General features: G+C 37.5%; 1 protein-coding gene across 2 annotated transcripts in view; it reads right to left on the bottom strand.

Moving 5' to 3' along the window:
- The window catches only part of SIK2 (salt inducible kinase 2), a 132,943-nt gene that overhangs the window by 82,137 nt on the left and 26,219 nt on the right, over positions 1–24,587 (bottom strand). Inside the window, exon 1 of one of the 2 annotated variants that reach the window (XM_055273051.2) lies at positions 127–153. The exons of the other annotated variant lie outside the window; for it this stretch is intronic. The gene's annotated coding sequence lies outside the window, so the exon portion shown is untranslated. Of the gene's footprint in view, positions 1–126; positions 154–24,587 lie in introns of those variants that run through there. 2 annotated transcript variants of the gene reach the window in all.

Genomic DNA, 24,587 nt, shown 5'->3' with positions numbered 1-24,587 from the left:
ATTATTTTACCTTAAAAAAACACAACTAAATATAAGCAAGTTTCCAATTAAAACTCAGAGCCTACTTAATTCCTACAGATTGCTACACTAATAACTGAAATTTAAATTACTTTTGGTTAATTTTACCTTAGTAAATTAAAGAACAATCTTCCTTTTATATGATATGTGAAATATTCAGCATCTCAGTAAAGAATATGTAGCTTGAAAAAACAATATATAACTCTAACTTGAAGTCAGATGTGCTCCTAAAAGACAAAGAGGTCCATTAAAAGCAGTAAAAATCATTTTTATTTTCATGTATAAAATCAAAAGATGTAAAACATTACTTTTCCTCTATGCTGAAATTCAACAAAATAGTACTCTTTCTAGAAAACTCATGCCTACTAAGACCAACCGTATTTTTAGGACTTTGATTAAACATTAAAGTAGAGCTCACTTTGGTTTTAGCTCTACTGAATACAATTTTGCTTCACAAGCCTATTACTTTCATCTACCTTATATAACTTTATGAAAATCATTTTTCCTATTTTAAACATAGAGTAACTTGGAAAAAACAAGCAACATAATCAATTCAAAGGATTTATATTTTGCTGTTTGAATTATAAGAGGTATGAATAAAAAAATGGAAGAGGTTAAGAATGACTGTTTAAGAAGATCAAAAAATGTTTATAATATTTTTAGATATTGATACCTATGCTTTACTTTCTCCAAACTAATAATTACGTCAAAGATTTTATAACTCTACTAGACCATCATATCGTTACAATTTCTGCATTGAGTGCACAATAAATATTTTTTAAATGACAGGCAAAGAAGCATTTGTGCTTTTTAGGGGAAGGTTATTGTCATAAGAGCTTTTTCTTACTGACTTTTAATGTAGAGGTTGAAATTCTTCCTAAAGCTTTCAAAAAAAAGCAAGTACAATATATACCTACCAGTAATTAAATTTATGTTTTCCTATGAAAAATCAGAGATTTTATTCCATTTTCTCAGAAAGTTCAAAACGGAGATGGCTTAACCAAGTCATGAGTTGAAATCTAGTTGCTCAGAGAAGCCAAATGAAAAGATAACTGCTAAAGCTAAGATTTAAAATGTATCTAAATTAAGGATATTAAGCTGTATTTTAGTTGTTTAGCATATATATACACCTACTAATCCAATGTTTTACGGGAGAAAGATCGACACAATCGCAATCAAACAATAAAGCTTTCAGGACAAATGAACTGTCTATAGCTAATGCTGAGAAGACACTACTGAGTTTGGATACAACTCAAATTTGTGTTAATTAGCAAGCCACTAAACTATTTTTCTGCCTCTTTTTATTCCCTAGGTCAACTTCTGGATATGCAAATACTTATGAGAGCTCCTAGCACAGTTATTATTTTTTTTTAAATAAAGCTATTCTAGAGAAAAGATCTTGTTAGTTATGAGAAAGCGATGTTGAAAAAAGTATTTGCAGTATCTTCCTTCTGGACTCCCACCACTATCATGACATCACTGCCACCTATGCCATCACAAAGACTCTGTATTAGCACAATAACAAAAGTACAGACTTACATCTGCATTGTATGTTACCATTTATAGAATACTCTCACATACATTATCTTGCTTAATCCTCATTAATGAATGAATGAATGAATGAATGTTCATTCCTTGTTAGGTTACCACAGCAAGCATTATTAGCCCCACGTAGATAATGTAACTACCCAAGTACATAACAGAGCTGGATAATTACACAAGTCTCCTGGTACCTAATAAGTGACTTTTCCACTACAGCAGTAAAAACTTTATACTATATTCAAGTACTATAAGTAATATATTCAAATACCTTCATGTGGTTACCTTCATTTATAGTGAGATGTTACCTGATTCAGAGAAAATAATTTATCATGTACTTACAGTAACAATATATTATTTTAGGACACAGTGGTCACCAACTAAAGTGAACAGCGTTTGATTAGCAGATTCAAAGTTAGAGTATAGAGAGATACATGGAATATGTGCAAGGATCAACACAATGCTGTACTCACAGATGGAGAGACAAATGCACAGAAAAAAGAATGAAACTATGTGACACTATCTTAACCAGCTACAGTATGCTGAAATATAAGGGGCACTAGAGCACTGGAATGACAAGCTATATATCAATTATAAAATATGTGTAGCCTGACAGAATTTAGGAAAGAGTAAAAAGTATTCATTTTGCTGACTAACAATTCAAGAACACACTGAGCAGGAGACCATAATTGGTAGGGAGACATATACTGCAGCAATAAACACACTTGCCTTAGTTTCCTCTCTCGTTGGAGCTTCTCCAAAAGATCTATATGCTAACATGTCTTTAAGTTGAACTACAGAGTTGTCTCATTTTTGTTCCAGATGTAAATGTAGTATCTATTTTTTCCAGTAGGAAAAGCAGTGTATAGTCATTGTGAAAAAATTTAAAACACAGGAACAAACATACAACGTACAAACGAAAGTTCCCCATAATCCCACTCCATACATACAACCACTGTACAGCTTGATTCATATTTTCTAAACTTTTTCATCTGTCTGTGAAAATATATATGTATAATGAAATATATATGTTTCATGTATAAATATATTTACAGTAAATATATTAATAGGAGCCCATATTATATGCTATGGTCTTGTTTGTGTTTCCCCAAAATTAATACGTTGAAATCTAATCCCTGATGTGATATATTAGGAGGTGGGGCCTTTGGGAGGTGATTAGGTCATGAGGGTACGGTTCACGATTAGTGGCCATATAAAAGAGACCCAAGAGAGCTAACTTGTCCTTTCACCGTGTGAGGATACAGTGAGAAGGTGCCATCTGAGAAAGTGAGTCCTTACCAGACACCATTGGCACCTTGATCTAGGACTTCCCAGCCTCCAGAACTGTGAGAAATAAATTTCTGTTGTTTATAAGTTACCTAGTCTAAGGTATTTTGTTCTAGCAGCTCAAGAGAACTAAGGCATTAAAATAAACTGCTTTAAATAGTAAATAGTAATAATATATTTAAAAACCCAAATGAAATCATACCATGCATAGTATTCTACAACTTACTATGTTTTAAAATCTCTTAATTATTTATTTTTATTTTTTCTTTTATTTTTTGACTGCAAGCTCATCCTTAAACAACTTATTTTTTAACATTACAGATTTCCTAATTCCAAGCGTAATTCTTTTCCCAGCTCTATTTGATTTAGAAAGAGAAATTTCATTACTATATGATACAAATAGAATACTCCATTTTTAGATATGCGGCTATCTAAAAATGGAGTATTCTATTTGTATCATATAGTAATGAAATTTCTCTTTCTAAATCAAATAGAGCTGGGAAAAGAATTACGCTTGGAATTAGGAAATCTGTAATGTTAAAAAATAAGTTGTTTAAGGATGGGCTTGCAGTCAAAACATTTCTACAACTATCTGATCTTTGACAAACCTGACAAAAACAAGAAATGGGGAAAGGATTCCCTATTTAATAAATGGTGCTGGGAAAACTGGCTAGCCATATGTAGAAAGCTGAAACTGGATCCCTTCCTTACACCTTATACAAAAATTAATTCAAGATGGATTAAAGACTTAAATGTTAGACCTAAAACCATTAAAATCCTACAAGAAAACCTAGGCAATACCATTCAGGACATAGGCGTGGGCAAGGACTTCATGTTTAAAACACCAAAAGCAATGGCAACAAAAGCCAAAATTGACAAATGGGATCTAATTAAACTAAAGAGCTTCTGCACAGCAAAAGAAACCACTATCAGAGTGAACAGGCAACCTACAGAACGGGAGAAAATTTTTGCAACCTACTCATCTGACAAAGGGCTAATATCCAGAATCTACAATGAACTCAAACAAATTTACAAGAAAAAAACAAACAACCCCATCAAAAAGTGGGCAAAGGACATGAACAGACACTTCTCAAAAGAAGACATTTATGCAGCCAAAACACATGAAGAAATGCTCATCATCACTGGCCATCAGAGAAATGCAAATCAAAACCACAGTGAGATACCATCTCACACCAGTTAGAATGGCCATCATTAAAAAATCAGGAAACAACAGGTGCTGGAGAGGATGTGGAGAAATAGGAACACTTTTACACTGTTGGTGGGACTGTAAACTAGTTCAACCATTGTGGAAGTCAGTGTGGTGATTCCTCAGGGATCTAGAACTGGAAATACCATGTGACCCAGCCATCCCATTACTGGGTATATACCCAAAGGACTATAAATCATGCTGCTATAAAGACACATGCACACGTATGTTTATTGCGGCACTATTCACAATAGCAAAGACTTGGAACCAACCCAAATGTCCAACAACGATAGACTGGATTAAGAAAATGTGGCACATATACACCATGGAATACTACGCGGCCATAAAAAACGATGAGTTCATGTCCTTTGTAGGGACATGGATGAAACTGGAAAACATCATTCTCAGTAAACTATCGCAAGGACAAAAAACCAAACACTGCATGTTCTCACTCATAGGTGGGAATTGAATAATGAGAACTCATGGACACAGGAAGGGGAACATCACGCTCCGGGGACTGTTGTGGGGTTGGGGAGGGGGGAGGGACAGCATTAGGAGATATACCTAATGCTAAATGACGAGTTAATGGGTGCAGGAAATCAACATGGCACATGGATACATATGTAACAAACCTGCACATTGTGCACATGTACCCTAAAACCTAAAGTATAACAAAAAAAAAAAAAAGAAAGGAGGTGAAACAAAGGTCTTAAAAAAAAAAAAAGAATACTCCATTTTTGAGACTCTAGACTTATTTTCATCTATAAATATAAAAAAGTAAAAAAAACCATCTTCATGACAAAAAAGGAGGTTTTTTTTTTTCTTTTTTTGAGACGGAGTCTCGCACTGTTGCCCAGGCTGGAGTGCAGTGGCGAGATCTCAGCTCACTGCAAGCTCCGCCTTCCAGGTTCATGCCATTCTCCTGCCCCAGCCTCCCAAGTAGCTGGGACTACAGGCGCCTGCCACCATGCCCAGCTAATAATGTTTTGTATTTTTAGTAGAGATGGTGTTTCACCATGTTAGCCAGGATGGTCTCGATCTCCTGACCTCGTGATCCACCTGCCTCGGGCTCCCAAAGTGCTGGGATTACAAGCTGTGAGCCACCTCGTTCAGCCTTTTTTTTTTTTTTTTTTTTTTGAGATGGGGTCTCCCTCTAGCCCACCCAGGCTAGTGTGCAGTGATGTGATCATGGCCACTGTGGTCTCAATGCCAACATGCCTGGCTTATTTTTTGTATTTTTTGTAGATACAGGATTTTGCCATGTTGCCTAGTCTGGAAAAAAGGAGTATTTTGACTAATTGTATCTACATCTAGTACTCAAATAAAAAAATCTGACTGATGATTTAATTTGTCATATGTCTGGAGGGAAATCTGTAACAAAACTTTGGCTTGGCAATCTCATTTCTGGTCATTTATCTTAAAGAAATAATTAAGAACATGTTCAAAGATTTAGTTTCAAGGATATTCATGGTAATTCTGTTTATTATAGTGAAAAAACTGGAAGTAATCTAAATGCCCACCAACAAACAATTGATTAAATACATTATAGCATGTTTAATTGATGGACTACTACAACAGTTAAAAAATAATTTTATAGGAATATATTTATTAACTTGAAAATATTTTCATATTAAGCGAAGATACAGGGTTACAAAACCATACTTATATTTTTAAAGTAGTTAAACATGTATCTATCATATGATCCAGCCATTTTATTCCCAAGTATTTAACCAAGAGAAAATAAATCATATGTTTATAAATGGATTTGTATATGAATATTTATAGCAACTTTATTTGTAATAGCCAGAAACTGGAAATGACCAAAATATTCATCAACAGGTGAATGGATAAACAAATTGTGGCAAATGCACACAAGAGACAACAACTCAGCAATAAAAAGGAATGAACCATAGATACAAGCAACACCATGGATGAATCTCAAAAAGTTATGCTGAGTGAAAGAAACCAGACAAAATTAAGAATATACACTATGTGATTCTATTTCTATTAAACTCTAGAATATACAAGCTAATCTATGTACAGCTGTAGTGACAGAAAGCAGATCAGTGGTTGCCCAGGGGTGAGGGGATAAGAAGGAGCAGGCAGGAGGGAAAGATTAAAAAGGGGAACGAGGAAACCTAGGGGTGGTGGACACATTCACTGTCTTGATTGTGGTGATGGCTTCATGGGTTAATACATATGCCAAAACTGTTCAAGTTGAATACTTTATTTTATTTATTTATTTATTTAGAAAGGAGTTTCACTCTTGTTGCCCAGGCTGCAGTTCAGTGGTGCAATCTCAGCTTACTGCAACCTCTGCCTCCTGGGTTCAAGTGATTCTCCTGCCTCAGCCTCCCAAGTAGCTGGGATTACAGGCATGCGCCACCACACCTAGCTAATTTTGTATTTTTAGTAGAGATGGGGTTTCACCATATTGGTCAGGCTGGTCTTAAACTCCTGACCTGAGGAGATGCACCCACCTTGGCCTCCCAAAATGCTGGGATTACAGGCATGAGCCACCGTGCCCAGCCAAGTTGAGTACTTTAAATGCATAGTTTATTGCATGTCAATCATACCTCAATAAAGCTGTAAAATACACACATACACTCATGTGCGTTCACATGCACAAAAACTGTACTTAATGCTATCATCCCACTGCTTTTGTTTGAAATATAAAACACAAATGAAAGTGTCTAAAACATAAATGTGCAGTTTAGTGAATTATAAATGCCTACCTAACCACCACGAAGGTCAAGAAATAAAAAATTACCAGAACTCCAGAAGCACCTCCCCCATACTTCCCTTTCTAATCACAACTTCCTCCCTCTCATCCCCCATAGGGAGTCCTATTCTGATTTTATGGTAGTTGCTTGTCTTTTTTTTTTTTTTTTGAGACAGAGTCTTGCTCTTGTTGTCCAGGCTAGAGTGCAATGGAGTCATCTTGGCTCACTGCAACCTACGCCTTGCTAGTTCAAGTGATTCTCCTGTCTCAGCCTCCCAAGTAGCTGGGATTACAGGCATGCGCCACCACGCCTGGCTAATTTTTTTAATAGAGACTGGGTTTCTCCATATTGGTCAGGCTAGTCTCGAACTTCCAACCTCAGGTGATCTGCCCACCTTGGCCTTCCAAAGTGTTGGGATTACAGGCTTATATAAGCCACTGTGCCTGGCCTGTTTTTTGTTTTTTAAAAGTAATTTTACTACGTACATAGTCCTAAACTACATACCTTAGTTTTGGATTTTACATACATAGAAGGTATTCTTCTGTGTCTGCTTTCTTTCCCTCAACAATATGTTTTTACAAGTCATTCACATTGAGTGTAGTACACTGGCTTTTGTTGCTGTATTGTATGACTATACTACAAAGTATTGATCCATTCTACTGTTGATGGACATTTTGTTGTTTCCAGTTTTTAACTATTAAAAATAATACTGCTATGAATGTTCTTTTAGGTGCATCTGGCTTACATGTACATGAAATAGGGTAAAACTTCAGGGTCATAGGATATATTTGCTTTTCATTTTACTTAATAATTTATATGCCACCAGTAGTATGTAAGAGTACCTGTTGCTCTATATCCATGTGTTATCTTCACAGCACTTGTTGTTACCTGAAATTTTCTTGCTTATGTTTACTTGTTTAACATCTTCCCTCAATCTCGATTATACCTCCATGAGAGCTGGGAGTTGGCCTGACTTGTCCCCTGCTCTACTCTTTGCACATGAACAGTGACTGAAACAATGCTTCACACTTGACAGGCTCTGAACAAGTATTTGATGAATTACTAGAAGAATAAATGAAAATCCCAGCCCATTAGTAACTTCAGTCAGGAGTGTAGCAGAAGGGCAACTGGCCTTACTCAGTGACTCAAAAAATGCTTATATGTTTTGTATAAAAAATGGATACATAATAACTTATATAAGAGATTCCAACTATGGAAACCTATGTATATATATGTGAAGAATAAAGAGGTTTTAAGTGTGTTAGTTTAAAAACTTGCAAATCAAATTCTTCATACAACGTGGTAGCAAAACTTCGTAACAGTTTCGGAGCTTTTTGGTTTTCCTCTTCTTCAGATTCCTTTGTTTTGCAGTATGAGACATACTGTATGTTTAGAATATAAGATAAGAAATAAACTAACAGGTAACTGTAGCAGTTGCATTACAAGCAAATTTAAGTTTTCCAAAACTAGTAATGATAATAAAGCTTAAGCAGTTGAAAGGCGGGGTGCAGTCACTCAGAAAAGGAGATACATGCCTTCTGGCCGATACATTTGAAAAAAAAGTTTCGTTTGGCTTTACTCCTTTCAGGAAAATAAGGATTTCGGATTTTTCTTTCTTTTCTTTCTTTCTTTCTTTTTTCTTTCTTTCTTTTTTTTTTTTTGAGATGGAGTCTCGCTCTGTCGCCAGGCTGGTGTGCAGTGGCATGATCTCGGCTCACCACAACCTCCACCTCCTGGGTTCAAGTGATTCTCCTGCCTCGGCCTCCCAAGTAGCTGGGACTACAGGCACAAGCCACCATGCCCGGCTAATTTTTTTGTATTTTTAGTAGAGACGGTGTTTCACTATGTTGGCCAGGCTGTTCTCGAACTCCTGACCTCGTGATCCACTCGCCTCGGCCTTCCAAAGTGCTGGGATTACAGGCTTGAGCCACCACGCCTGGCCTCTTTTCTTTCTTTCCTTTTTTTGAGATAGGGTCTCACTCTGTCATCCCAACTGGAGTGCAGTGGCACAATCACAGCTCACTGTAGCCTCGACCTCCTGGGCTCAAGTGATCCTCCCACCTAAGCCTCATGAGTAGCTGGGGCTACAGCTGGACAGCACCATGCCTAGCTAATTTTAAAACTCCCAATGAACAGTTCTTTTTTTTTTTTTTTTTTGAGACGGAGTTTCACTCTGTCACCCAGGCTTGAGTGCAATGGCGTGATCTTGGCTCACTGCAACCTCTGCCTCCCAGGTCCAAGGGATTCTCCTGCCTGTCAGCCTCCTGAGTAGCTGGGACTACAGGCGTGCACCACCATGCCCAGATAATTTTTGTATTTTTAGTAGAGACGGGGTTTCACCATGTTGGGCAGGCTGGTTTTGAACTCCTAACCTCAGGTGATTTGCCAGTCTCGGCCTCCCAAAGTGTTGGGATTACAGGCGTGAGCCACTGTGCCCGGCCTATACATTTGTAATGATTGCCTGTCTACTCTACATTTTCAAATATAATAACTTTTTTAAATTTACTTTAAGTTCTGGGATACAATGGCAGAACATGCAGGTTTGTTACATAGGTATACGTGTGCCATGGTGGTTTGCTGCATTTATCAACCCATCATCTAGGTTTTAAGCCCTGCATGCATTAGCTATTTGTCCTGATACTCTCCCTTCCCTTGCCCTCAACCCTCTGACAGGCCCTGGTGTGTGTTGTTCCCCTCCCTAAAATATAATAAATTTTTAAAGCAAAACAAATCCTACTCATCATTTAGTTACTTAATGCCTAGGATGTGCAAAAGCACTTTACTGGGGGTTGAGGATATAGTAAATGAATAAGAAATAGATCCTGCCCTCAAGAAAATCACAGTGGGTTGAAGAAAGATACACAAACCAATAATAATAGTACTTTACAATAGACAACACCATGAGAATGAAAGAAAGTCCTCTTTTAATTAGAGGACAGATGAGAAGGTTTCACAAATAAAGTGAAATCTGAACTGAGCGATAAAAAAACAAGGAAATTTTGCCTGGTGAAAATAAGGGTGAGGGAATTGTAGAGTTGCGACAATAAGAAATATATATTTGGTCTTTGTCTCCACTTCCAGAGAGCTTCTAAAACCCATGATATTCCTAAGCGACAGGAATATCTTTTATTACTTGTAACAAGCCTATTCCTAAGTGACAGGAATATCTTTTGTTACTTGTAACAAGCCCCTTTCAACCACACTAGAGTTTAAGCTAATGAGGTGACTAGTGGTGAGTCCCTAGATACTTCAGGATGGACACTGGTTGCTAGAGGAACCAACCATGTGACTAGCGGGTTGGTACCTTCAGTTCCACCTCTGAGAATCTAGAGAGATGGGACGGGGGTTGGAGATTGAGTTAATCATCAAAGGCCAATGATGTACTCAATCATGCCTATGTAATGAGACCTCCATACATACCCTACAGACAGGTTTTGGAGAGGTTCCAAGTTGTTGAACACACTGAGGTGCTGGGAGGGTGGCATCCCAGAGGCATGGAAGCTCTGCCCTCCCCCTATACCTTGCTCTATGTATTTCTTCTGTTTGGCTGTTTCTGAGTTGTATTCTTTATAATAAACCAGTGCATGTAAGTAAACTGCTTTCCTAGGTTCTGTGAGCCGTGCTAGCAAATTATAGAACCTGTGAGTCATGGGAATTCCTAACTTTGTAGCCAAGTGGGACAGAAGGTGTAGGTAACCTGGAAACCTGCTACTTGCAACTGGCCTCTGATGTGAGGGCAGTCTTGTGGGAATGAGCCCTTAAACCTGTCACATCTGAGGCTAGCTCTGCGTAGTTAGTATCAGAATTGAAATGAATTCTAGGACACTCAGTTGGTACTGGAAAATTGGTTGGTGTGGAGGGAACCCCTCCACCCTCTGCATTTCGTGTCAGAAGTGCTGGGAGTGAAAAACCGTTCAGAAGAGTGATGGCAAAAGTGTAGGAAAACACGGAGCATTCCAAGAACAGCGGTCCAACCAAACTGACCTGAGGAAAGTGCAAGAAGAGATTAACATTTACTAAGTCTGGTACTGTAGTACCAGAAATCTTAGTTTACCTTATTCATACACCGACTATTTTACAAATGAGAATCTGAGACTCAGAAAAGTTAAGCGACTCTTCCAAAGTTACTTATGCACACAGTTAAATAATGGCTGAACTGGGACAAGAATCCCAGTCCGTGATTCCAAAGCCCATTGTCTCTCATACAGTACACATAGGGAATAACAGGAAATGAAATTGGAAAAAAGGGCTAGGTCTACACTATAAAAGGTCTTAAGTGCCAAAGAAGTTGGTAGGCAAGGAGGAACTGCAGAAGATTTTTAAGAAATAAAGTGAAAATCTGTGCACAGGAGACTGATAAAGGAAATAAAGAGGCAAGAAACCACTTGGGATCCTAATCATGAGCTGAAAATGAATTAATGAGGGACTAAATTAGGGTTAAGGCAATGAAAATATAAAGTAAACAAAAGCAGAAAATTTAAAGTAAACAAAAGCAGAAAATAAGATATTTTGAAGAAAAATTTGTAAAACTAAGCAACTAATTAAATATAAAGAAGAATGAGTCCAAGGTAATTCAAGGGCAGAAGAAGAATGAATGGTCAAACTGCTAACAGAATTTTGAATATGGGAAGAGCTTATTTAGGAGGAGAAGAAGGTAATGTGCCCAGTTTGTAATTTTCTTTTCAACAAGTCAGAAAGTAGGGACCTGGAATTTAGGGAAACGTAAAGGCTCAGGTTATGGATTTGAGGTTCATCTGCCTAGAGGCCTGAAGCCTTGGGAATACAGAGCTCAGTGAGGGAATGCATAGAACTCCTTCTCTTACAGGACAGGAAAATGAGATAGACAATGGTCTTAAAGGTAGGAAAAGAAAACAGTCACAAAAGGCAATTTCCAAGAAAAAAAGAGAGTGCATGCTAAGAGTCAAGTTGCTGCAGTGAAGTTGAAGAGGGTGAGGACTAAAAAGGAGGTAAATTTCGCCATTAGTTCACTGAGGCCTTTACCAGATGCTATACTGCCACCGAGTTTGTAACTTTATGCCTACAAATACTATATTTGCACACCACCCTGGCTAACATGGTGAAACCCCGTCTCTACTAAAAATACAAAAAATTAGCCAAGGGTGGTGGCGGGGGCCTGTAGTCCCAGCTACTCGGAAGGCTGAGGCAGGAGAATGGTGTGAACCCGGGAGGCGGAGCTTGCAGTGAGCTGAGATCGCGCCACTGCACTCCAGCCTGGGCGACAGAGCAAGACTCCGTCTCAAAAAAAAAAAAAAAAAAAAAAAAAAAAAAATCGCCTGTTTCTTCTGACTTTCTAAAGAACTTTTCTCATAGTTTCCCGTAGCACTTGTAACATCACATAGTAAAGCATAGTTCTAAGTGTTTTTAATTCTCCCTTAGATAGTACCCTCCTCCTCAAATACCAAGACAGGAAACCCAGTAATTATTTCTTGAATGAAGGGCCAAATAAATGGTTCATAATGGGATAAAGAAACAAAGAGAAAATGTTATACTATTTAATGTTTAACATTTAAACATTAAATGTTATTTTACGTTTACATTTTAAGAACAAAGCTGGATATTTACATTTTAAGAACCCCCAATATTTGATGAAAAGCAAATCTATCTTAAAATGGTTGTGCATAGGCAAGACAAAAGAGATTATTCTGCCTGTTTCAAGATAGCAGACTGGGAACCAGCTAGTTTTCTCTCCTACATCAATTCCTGGAAATGAAAGAAAATTAATTAACAGTCACACAAGAACAAAAGGAACTGATGGACTAGCAACTGGGAATATTTTGTGATTTACAACAGAGTAAATCAAACTAAAGAGGAAAATCACAAGCTAAGATATACAGACACAAAAAACAGCAATAGAGTTCTATGCCCAAAGTGTTCCATGCCCAACAGTGGAGTATTGGAACAGGAAAGGGGTGAGGGACAGTCAACAGTCTTATTAGTTGGAATACCACAAGGGATGCAGCCAAGTCAGATCGATCCATGTTCACATCCTGTGCTACACACCCTGGGCATTAACAGAGGGTATACAACTCCTGAAGAGAGTATTAAATATTAGAGATTTAATCTTAAATCTTAGAGACAGGGCAGTGTCCAAGGTGGCTGGGGAAAAAAAGGAAGCATTCATTCCTAGTAGAGCAGTCTCCAGGATATCCAGCCCAGAAATACTTTTTTTTTTTTTTTTTTTTGAGACGGAGTCTCGCTCTTTCACCTAGGCCGGACTGCAGTGGCGCCATCTCCACTCACTGCAACCTCCACCTCCCAGGTTCACTCCATTCTCCTGCCTCAGCCTCCGGAGTAGCTGGGACTACAGGCACCCGCCACCTCGCCCGGCTAATTTTTTGTATTTTTAGTAGAGACAGGGTTTCACCGTGTTAGCCAGGATGGTCTCGATCTCCTGACCTCGTGATCCGCCTGCCTCGGCCTCCCAAAGTGCTGGGATTACAGGCGTCAGCCACCGCGCCCGGCCCCAGCCCAGAAATACTTTCTACACACTCCTCTACTTTCACTGAAAATCCTGAGTCAAAACTCCCATGGCAAGTCTTAGTCCCCTTCCCAAGCAGGCTGCCTAAACAGAAGCAGGAGAGAGTGTAACAATGAATTTCAATGAGAAAGATGCATATACTATCAAAGGATGGGCAGACTCTTGAGGAATGTGAATCTCATTTAAGGCAGAAAACAAGTTCAGCAAATGAGGTACACATCCAAAGAAACAGGATTAACATATAATTGGAATAGGATTTTAAAATAAGCATGTTTGACTTATGCTTCTAGCTATGATGTTGTAACATGAATCGGATTTAACCTTCTTTTAAAACAACCAGAAAACTGGTAAAAATAAAATCAGGTGAGGCTTATGATCTCCTGGTTTTCTGCCTGAAGGCAAATTCTGGATTTCTGAGCAGGCACAGGCATCCCAAGCATGCCATGGCTGTTTTCCTGAGTAAAGGAGACAGAAATTAGAATTCCAGAAGTCTAAGGTTTCCAGAAGATGTGGGGCAAATTTCTGGAGAAGAGGGACTATGCAGAAAAAAAATAACAATAAAGGCTCAGAAATCTGCATAGAGGTGCCATTAAGTCTTTGCTAGATACTAAGAAATATGTGCCTAGGATGAAGTTCTATAAGGTTTGGCAAAGAATGACAAGGTGTTGTGAGCTGAATGGTTCCCAGAGCTCATATAGGTCTGAGGACCATTTAAACTTCTTTTAGCCAAACTGGAGACTGTTTATTGATCATTCAAGGCATTCAGCAGAAACTTTAGAAGGACCACAACTAGCATAGGGCTACTGCAACCCCAACACTAACAAAACTTGAAAAGATCAAACAAAACTATTAAGTAACTTAACTGCTCACTAAATCTCAACACTGTTTCTGGAAGATAACAAAATCCAGAAACTTGGCAATGTAAAGCTCACAATGACTAGCATCCAAAACAAAATAAAACAAAACAAAAAAACAAACAACAACAAAAAATTAAACATATCAAGAAGCAGGAAAATATTACCTATAAGCAGGAGAAAGACAACAGAAATAGACCTAGAATTTATAGAGATTATGGACTCATAAGATGATGTTAAAATAGTTATTACAACTATGTTCAAATATTTAAAGAAAAATATAAGAAAAAAGGAACATCTAGAGATAAATATATATGTTTAATATATTCCCAGAGATAAGAGACTATATCACATATATTTAAAGAATAGAATAGGAAACAGGAGAAAGAACCAACTAAAGAACTTGGAAACAAAAAAAATCTCACTGTTGAAATACCAGCTCAACTGACTTGAGAAACTTGAAGCCTCAGCACTGGAAAATGCCTTGAATCAATATAATTTACATAGTAGAATGCCCCAAAGACTCAGGAACTGATGGCACAAGAAACTGGAAGTTGGTGTAAAATGAAGCTAAAATAAGGATGATCAGGTGAAGATGGTTTAAAAAATAATTCAATCCCCAGATCTCCTCTCTTCATTTTATGCACTGGGTGAGTGCCCTGACTTCTACCCCAGTAGAAATCTAGAGGCTTATCCTCTCGAGGAGAGACTAAAATGAAGGGTCTCCAGACCTAAGAACCCTAGGTGCAGTTGAGGAGAGGGATACCGTAATGAAAACAGAAAGCTTAAGTAAACATGCATACCGGATACTGACATGCCTTAGCATTCCTCATCCATAAGGCCAAAACTATGGCAACCAGGCTTTACCTTATGGGTAGAAGACAAAGAATCTTCTCTTGGTAATCCATCAACTCAAGTGTAAAGATACAAACATTGGAAATCCCCAATATAAGAACACAGTCAGATCACCCTAGCAGTGAAAAAATCCCTTCCACTGGCTCAGTTTCCAGTTAGCTTCTTGGTTCCCTGCTCTTAAATAGGAATTGACAAACAAATATATGTGGTAATCACCTAAATAAACTCTAACACCTAATATATACACTAAAACAAACACACCAACAGGAAAAAACAAATCACAGAGAAGAAAGACTACACGAAGAAATGAAATACAAATGAAAGAAAAAGAATATGCAAAGAAATGAAAATTTAACAAAATTATTGTTGTTCTGAGAGAGATTTAATAAAGATATTATAGGCCAGGTGCAGTGGCTCATGCCTGTAATCCCAGCATTTTGGGAGGCCAAGGTGAGTGGATTGCTTGAGACCAGGAGTTTGAGACCAGCCTGGTCAACATGGTGAAGCCCTGTCTTTACTGAAAGTACAAAAAGATTAGCCAGGTGTGGTGGTGGGTGCCTGTAAACCCAGCTACTGGGGAGGCTGAGGCAGGAGAATCACTTGAACCTGGGAGGCAGAGGTTGCAATGAGCCAAGATTGCGCCACTGTACTCCAGCCTGGGTGACCGAGGGAGACTCCTTCTCAAAAAAAAAAAAAGATATTACAAAATGATCAAATAAGATAAGGGTGTTATTCCATGGCACACGTCTACCTATGTAACAAATCTGCACATCCTGCACAAGTACCCAAGGACTTAAAGCCTTTAGGCAATAAATTTTAGACTAAAAAAATAAAAATAAAAAAAGTAAAATGCTTAAGAAGTTGAAAAAAAGAGCGTTATTTTAAAAGAAATAACTAGGGAACAAAATAAACTCATAGATATTAAAATGTGATAGCAAAACAAAGGTTAAAAGATAAAGTTTATGAAATCCCTCAGGAAGCAGAACAAGACAAAGACATGGTAAATAGGAGAACAAAAAAATAAAAAAGAAAAAAAAGAAAATTAGAAAGCCAGTTCAGAAAGCCCAGTATCTGAATAAAAGGCATTCTGAAAGAGAATACAGAGAAAAGTAGGGAAATAAACCATCTACTAAGTAATTCAAGGCAATTTCCCAGATAGCCCAGCACCACAAATTGAAATAGACCCACACCAAGGCACATCATTGGAAAATTACACAACACTGAGGACAAAAAGATCTTATAAGCTTCCAGAGAGAAAACAATAACTCACAACAAAGGATCAGGAATTGAATCACTTTAAGTTTTTCAAAAGCAACCCTGGAAATTCCAAGACAATGGAACAATATCCTCATTATTCTGAAAGAAAATTATTTCCAAGTTAAAATTCTATTCCCAGACAAACTACTCTGTATTATGGTAGAGATACAGCATCTTAAGACACGTAAGATCTCAAAATATTTACTTTATATATCCTTTCTTCAGGTTTTTGCTGAAGTATGTATAAGAGAGGCTTTCCCTGATCATCTTTGATGAAAGAACACATCTTTACCTTCCCCTGGCCTTCCTATCCATCTTACCTTCCTTATTTGTCTTTGAAACACTGACATCACACATTTTCTTTTAATCTCACAACTTAAAACACTCTCACTAAAGTATAAACTCAAAGAAGGCAGAGACTTTGTTAACTGATGATTTCTTAGCACCTAGAACCATGTCTGACACGTAACAGGCCCTCAATAAATAATGTATTGCTCTGAGAGAAATAAAAGAATAATTTTACAAAAGTGGGTAATGGAGCAGTAGCAATAATTAGACTATTCACATATGATAATAAAACAAAGGCATTTTCAGAAATACAAGAAAATAAATACAACAGAAATATAAGGTCTTCAGCTATCTCACTTGGAGACCTCTTTATGAAAGCAGAAAGACATTCACCAAAGCGGGAAGAAAAGATCCTCCCTATGTGGACTATGGTTTTTCCCATTTTATTTTAAGTATGAAATCTACCCCTTTTATCACCGTAATTAGCAGATAACATCTACCTCTGGTTATCCCCTTTCACAAAGAATTAGCTTTTTCTGAATTAATTTAATCTTACTGAAATTCCGTAATACAACGATTCACTTAATAGAAATTCATCCTGAAAGAAACAGAAAACTAGGGAACAAATGAAACACAGACTGCCAAAATCCTCACATTAATAGAATTCAGTTGGGTATGGTTATGGCCAAGATCAGAATAGCTGATGCTTCTCTCTCTCCCTTCACTGTAGCCTAGCTACAACTGCAGCTGCCAGACATGGGAGCAGCTCACTGCTCACAGTACAGAATGTCAGCTTTGAACCATAACTAACGGCAGGCTGCCAATAATCAGCAGGAGATAGCTGAAATCTAAAATGAAGGTTACCAGGAAAAATGGACTGCATTTCAGAAACTTGTCTATTTTATTAAGGCTTCTTATGCTTGTATTTCCAAACATATGAAGTTTAAAAACAACTTATTTAATCATCTCTGACAGATCCATTCCATTCTTCAAATCCATGTTGAAAAACTTAACTTTATTTCCTTCGATTTACAGACAACTATTTAGGCATAGAAGGTTGACTGTGAACTCCTCTAGAGCGGTGGTCAAGTTACTCATTTCCCTCCCTCCCTCCCTCCCTCTCTCCCTCCTTACTCATTTCCTTCCCTCCCTTCCTCCCTTCCTTCCTTCCTTCCTTCCTTCCTTCCTTCCTTCCTTCCTTCCTTCCTCCCTTCCTCCCTCCCTTCCTTCCTCCCTCCTTCCTTCCTCTCTTTCTCCCTTTCTTCCCTCCCTTCCCTCCCTTCTCTTCTCTTCACTTCTCTTCTCTTTTCTCTTTCTTTCTTTTTTCCCCCAGCACATAAATCACTTACTAAACTCATATACTCCTTTCATTTTTAGAACACACTGAGGTTCAGAAACATTATGTGGCTTACTCAAGGATGTTTATAGTAGAAGTCAATGGTGCAACTAGGACTACCACACACAGCTTACTCCTGACTTTTAATGTCTGACCCAATTTAAACAAAGGTGGGAGGGAGAACAATAACAATTTTCTGAATCATGAATCATGCTGGCTCTTTCATGTGGTTACTAGTCTCTCTACAAGTTAACTAGAAAGATTTATAAATAATCCAATTAGATCTGACCTCTTCAAAGATAACTATTACATACATCTAATACAAACTCAAAAGGAAAGATCCTAAATTTTACAGCCAAGGATAGTCTAATTTCATCTGCATGCATTCAACATTGCATAACCCTTCTGAAGTACACACCAATTTAATATCTTTCTATGTTAACATCTACCATCCTCACACATTTGAAATAAAGTTTGTCTGTAAATCTGCATAGCAGATCATGTTCAGTCAATAAAATCCGTACAACATGTGCCTGGAATGTGACTGGAAAGGAAGACAGGGGCAGATCATTATACCAGTTCCACACTAACTTGACTTTATAATGAGGGCAATGGGAAGACAGAAATATTTTAAGCAGAAAAATGACAAGGATCAGATCTGTATTACAGAAAGATCAATTTGATAGTAATACGGAGGATGGATTAGAAGAGGGACAAGTCTAGAGGCAAAAAGGACTTAGGTGTTGAAGTGATTTAAGTGAGAAATGATGCCAATCTGAATTAAAGCAATGATAGAAGATGTTGGAGAAGTGAGGACAGATTTAAGCAATACTGACCTGGGACCCCGGTTAATAATAAGCAGAAAAAAAAGGATTAAAACTTAGGTTCATACTGGCAAAATACAGTGCGAAAAACCTTCAAAATTTATTTAAACTTGTAGTAGAAAACAAACGAACTACTTTCCTAGTACTACCTTCAGGCTGTGAAGATATTAACCAAAGACCACAAAAACTGTCCCTCAGGTTCTCTAAGTAACCAGTGTCCAAAGCTATTTTGGCTAAAACAAAGCCCTTTTTCAATTACCACAGCTGGCATCCTAGTATGCTACCACTGAAAGGGAAAGACAGGAAATGAATCAATAAACCCCAGGCATATGCTCAGCCTAGAAAGACACAGCATATCAAGGAGCAGAAATCTGCAAACAAAGGCCCTGGGTAATTTAATTACCAGGCCAGAATCTGCTGACTGCTGGTTTAATTGTTTGAACAGTGCCCAAATTGTCTGACGAGGTGATCACCCTAAGATCTTTGTGCCATTTATTGCACATGACCACATGGATGAATGTAAGAAATAGTTCTAAAGAATGTAGGAATAGTGAATAACTTTCATTAATCACACCTGTGATTCCAGAGGAAAAATGTAGTTAAGGCCTTATTGTATTCATAAATAACTCAAGGACTCTTAAGCAAATTCATTTGCCATTCCATATTCCATGCTGCCAGACCAAGAAAATATTATCCTTCAGAGATGAGCACCAAATGCCATATAAGTCCTGGAGCACAAGTTACCCAGGTTAAATGCATATGTTCTTATTTACCATTATATTCTGAAAAGGTTATGTGAAGGGAGGTGTGGGAGTTAGAAGAAAAAGTAATTGTATGGTGGTAACTACCAGTAAGCACTCAAAAACTGCTCAGTATACCGGAGGAAGCCAATTTTCTCCCTTGATTCAGTTAGTATTTCCTCATTCATGTTTATCTCGTGAAGAGTAAACCAACAGAAAATTCCTTTCAAAAACTGAACAAAGAAGTACCTCAGACTACTTAACCTAGCAGTGTTCTCGGGTTGGCTTCACTAGGTAAATAAGGTCTATAATGCCAAAGCAGACTATTACACCATTCATTCAAAAGGTATTTGTAAAACACTTTGTATTGTGCTAAAGTCTTCAACAGAAGCTTACAATCTATTAAGAGATAAAAGATACACATGCAGACTTTAAATAACAGTGAAAGGCAGTGTGTAGATAAATTCTAAAATGAGTTGTGCAGGAAAGAGAACTACAGTGTTCTCCTAATAAGAAATCAATGTGGATAGAATTAATTGAGAAGAACTGGATTGAAGAGCTGGAACTTCATTTAGAACTTTGAAATAGGCAGTATTTCAATAGGCAGAGAGCAAAGGGCTTTAGGGCTCCAGATCAACATGAGCACAGATTTTGAATCAGAGATTTACATGTTCTATTTTGAGAATATGGAGATTAGCTTAGCTATGGGTTTTGTGGAAGTTAATTAGATTTGGTCATTAGATCTGGTAAGCAGTTCATTGGCCAGTTTCCAAAAGTACAGAAGACAGGAGCCCAAATGCTTCCTACTTCCATTATAGATAAGGAGAGAATACAGGACCAAAGCCACATATTAAATCAAGAGGAACAGTTATATTCACCGTAGTTGACAAAACCGTTAAATGCTTTCCCTGTTTCTATTCTTTACTGTTAATATATTAAATTAATGATATCCATCAAGATTCAATTCAATTAAATGACATGCTTAAGGAGATGAGGGGCGGGGCAGAAGAAACAGAAATGTGCAAAATCAGCAGATGGAAGCTTGTGAAGTTCAAAGAACTCTAAGGCGGCATATAATCAGTTAGTACATGAAGTCAGAATATGGCTTCAGGTCTTGGTTATGCCACCTACTTGCTTACTTGCTCTGTGACCCTGGGTAAATTGTGTAAGCTCTCTGTCCCTCAGTTTCTTCAACTGTAAAACCCATCTTATAAGGTTTCTGAGAGGATGAAATGACATAGTTTATGTACAGGACTTAACACAATGCCTGATACATGGTAAGAGTTCAAGAAATGATAATCTTTCTTGCTATTATTTTTAAGGGTAGGGTATATAGAGTGCAATGATCCTTGATGACCTTGTTAAGGATCCTGGACTTTACCCCAAAAGCAAGGGAAGTCCCTGAAAATTTTTAACAGGATCAAATTTTTATTTTAACAACATGACTTACTTAGTACTTCTTATTAGAAATGCCAAAGGAAAATTTCATTCTAGAATTTACTACTAAGAAAAGTTTTGCTTTCTTCGAGGAAGAGGTACTGTTCTTTCTCTTAGATAAAATTCTGAAAATGCCTGCATCTTCTATTCACTTTGACAGCCACAAAGCTTGAAGCCAAATGTGAGGTTCTTAGGCCCTTATGTCCTGCATATTTGTGTTCCTTTTTCCTCCTGACAATTGTTTTCTACTTTTATATCTATTTTCTGATTCAACTCTTTCTTCTTATTTATATTCTAGAATTTTGGGGGTATTATTCTCCTTTGAAACTACTTCAACTCTTTGTGGAATGAGGTACAATATAATTAACTGAACAAAAATAAAGGATAACCATCAGAGCCTCATAATGCATGAATCACACACTGTAGATGCATTCCCAGCATGCCACCATAATTGCTCTTTTGGCGTAAGCCTAGTCAGATGGAACAAGAAAACCAGATGGCACAGGAAACCTCTCTATTCAAGAAGTAGAAGAGGAAAGTGCAAAGACCTAAGGCCTTCCCGGAATTAGCAGGGCACGGTTAAGGCAATTGTGCTAAGAGTAGAAGAGAAATTGAAAGTGGCAAGCTGCTGGGAGTTATGCACAGACTCAAGGCTAGAGTTTTAAATATTTTTAATATATAAATGTTGTTCCCTTAAAGTACTTGAACGTCTTCAGTCTCTCCACTGTTCTATTATTCCAGCTCATAAGGCCCTTTTGTTGCTTCACGTGTCTCTCTCCTGAACTTGGATCTCACAATCAGCCTTTTCAACAATGACCTCTCTGACCACAGCAACTCTTACATGCATTTCATCTTCCACCATTCTAATCCTCAACCTGGGCCATTCATTCATATTGTCTACTTTTTCTCCTCTTGGATTGAAAAGCACTGCTGACTGTAAGTCTACCATAAACTCCCTTACTGCTAATTATTGATCCTTTTATTCATCCCTTGACAATCATATGAGCACTGCTAGCTGTTCTAAACCTTTCTCTCACTACAGTGTCTAATGTATTGCTCTTTCTCTGATGTCTCATCAGCTACACTACAGAATGAAATACCTCTATCTTGAATCAACAAACTCATCTTCCTTCTATTCTACCACAAAGAGACTTTGTAGGCTAAATCCTTGGCACAATCTCTAATTATCATTGTAACTGCACCAATGCACACCTTTTCAGAGAAGGAGGAATTCCTCTCTTCTAAACTAATTCCCTCTGTGCCCTTAATCCCACTGTCTCTTGTCTACTCTGGGACCTTATTTCACCATCTCTTTTTTCCTGCCTACATTCTTTTCTTTTCTAGCTGTTTCAAACACCAAGACCACAACCAAAACCATTACATAATACTGAATCCTATGTAGACCCTATTACCCCTCAATTCTTTCCTTCTCTTCTTTCCACCTTGAAAACTTCAAAAGGTAGTTTTATAATATCTTTCTCCCTTTATCACCCGTGCATCCTTAACCTTTTGAAATCTGGTTGTAGCTTCCAGTTTACTGAAAAGTACTTTCTTTGAAGTGACTGGTGATCTCTTAATGACCAAATACCCACACTTCACTCCAAGCTCCTTTGGCTAATCAGGAAAGAAACTGTCCATGTTTCCCAAGCCACTCTTCTACTCCATCAATTCCTTTCTTCCACCTGCTTCTAATAAAATGCATTACCAACTCACTTCTTAGCCTTCGTAATTCTGAAATCTCATTATTACAGCTTCATTGATCACTTCTATTCAGGTAATCCTCAAATCTATACTTCTATTACTAAACTCTCCTTTTTTTTGAGAAAGACAAGGATTTATTGAAGTATGATTTATATACAATAAGATGCAAATTCTTAGATTGTTAACTATATGAGGTAATTGTATATTCTGTATAACCACCATTCAAAACAAAAACAAAACATTTCCATTTCCATCACCCAAGATAGTTCTCTCTTGTCCCTCTCCAGTCAATTCTCCCCTCTCCCTGGAGGCAACTTTCCAGCTTTTATTACTATCCATTAGCGTTGACTGTTACAGAATTTCATGTAAATAGAACCATATATAGTCTATACTCTTTTGTGTCCAGCTTCTTTTACTTAGCACAATGTCTGTAAGATGTATGCATGTTGTTGCATGCACAAATAGTTCATTTCCTTTTTGAATCATCTTCCATTGTATTACTATACTATGATTTGTTCTGGATACATTTTCCCATTGATGGACATTTGGGTTGATCCGACTTTGGGTGATTGTGAAAAATGGCTGCTATAAAAATTTGCATTCTTATCAAAATTGCTTTATGGACACTTGTTTTCATTTTTCTTGGGTAAATACCTAGGAATTGAATTGTTGTATGATGGAGTATACGCATGTTTAACTTCATAAGAAACTGCCAAACAGTTCTCCCAAGTGGTTGTACCATTTTACATTCCTACCAGCAATGTATGAGAGTTCTAGTTGCTTCACAGCCTAACATTTATTATTGTCAGTTTTTTCAATTTTAATCAGTCTAACTGATGTGAAATGATATCTCCCTGTGGTTTTTAATTTGCATTTCTCTGATGACTAAAAATGTTGAGTAATTTTTCATGTGCTTTTTGGCCATTTGTATATCTTTTGTCTGGTTCCAGTGTTTTGTCCATTATTAAATTGGATTGTCTTTTTATTGTTGAATTTAATTATCTGTTGAATTTCATTTGCTTCCATATTTTCAACTGTCAATTGTCCGTAGCAAACTAACTGTCCTGATATTATCTCCAAACCATATTTAAAATCTAATTTGTCATTTTTTACTCTGAAAACAGACTTAGGCACTACTGTCAACCACACCACAATATTCTTCAATCATGTTTGCTTTAAATCCTAACTCTTGGTGTTCGCTTCTTGACACTCAACAGGAATTCTTGACAGGTGCTAAAGTGTAATTACTAACAGTACAGGCTCTGGGATTGCCTGGTTCAAATCCAGACTCTGTTGCTTATTTGCTGTGTGACTTTGGACAAATTACTGAATCTTTCAGTTCCTACCTTGTAAGTTTTTCGTAAGGTTTTAAAAAATAAATCAAGTACTTTAGACAGTACCCAACAAAAAGACAGTGCTCAATAAATAACAGTAGTTGTTATTTTTAGAATTAGAAATGCTTCTTGCTTAAAACCTTTTCTCATGATTCTGACAACTAACATCTTAACCCAAACATTCAGCCTCTGACATCTAAACAAAGTAGTCTCCTAAATGGCTTTTTTTCTCCTCCTCTAATTCAGCTGACGCACCACTGCCGGACTTATCTTCCTAAAAAACTCCCTTATAGACATCATCACTTCCTGGCTCACAGATGGCCATTCTAATAAAGATCCTAACCCCTTCTCCTACTCCTAATACTTAAGGTTTCCCACATCTGGTCCTTATACGACCCTCTAAAATATGCCTCTTACATATAGGGATAGGGGAAGAATCCAAGAGATTCAAAAGATTGTGTCTAAAATAGAAAAAAAATCCAGAAATACCAGTACAAGCATATTATTTAGGGAAATGAAGGTAGGTTTAAATTAGTCAGCTAAAATAAATGAAAGTAGGCCAGGTGCAGTGGCTCACACCTGTAATCCCAGTGCTTTGGGAGGCTGAGGCATGTGGATCACTTGAACCCAGGAGTTGGAGACCAGCCTGGGCATCATGGCAAGATCCCATCTCTACAAAAAAATTTAA

The sequence above is a fragment of the Symphalangus syndactylus genome, chromosome 3 (assembly GCF_028878055.3).
Source record: "Symphalangus syndactylus isolate Jambi chromosome 3, NHGRI_mSymSyn1-v2.1_pri, whole genome shotgun sequence".
In the NCBI taxonomy this organism is placed as follows: Eukaryota; Metazoa; Chordata; class Mammalia; order Primates; family Hylobatidae; genus Symphalangus; species Symphalangus syndactylus.
This window is presented reverse-complemented; position numbering and strand designations above follow the sequence as displayed.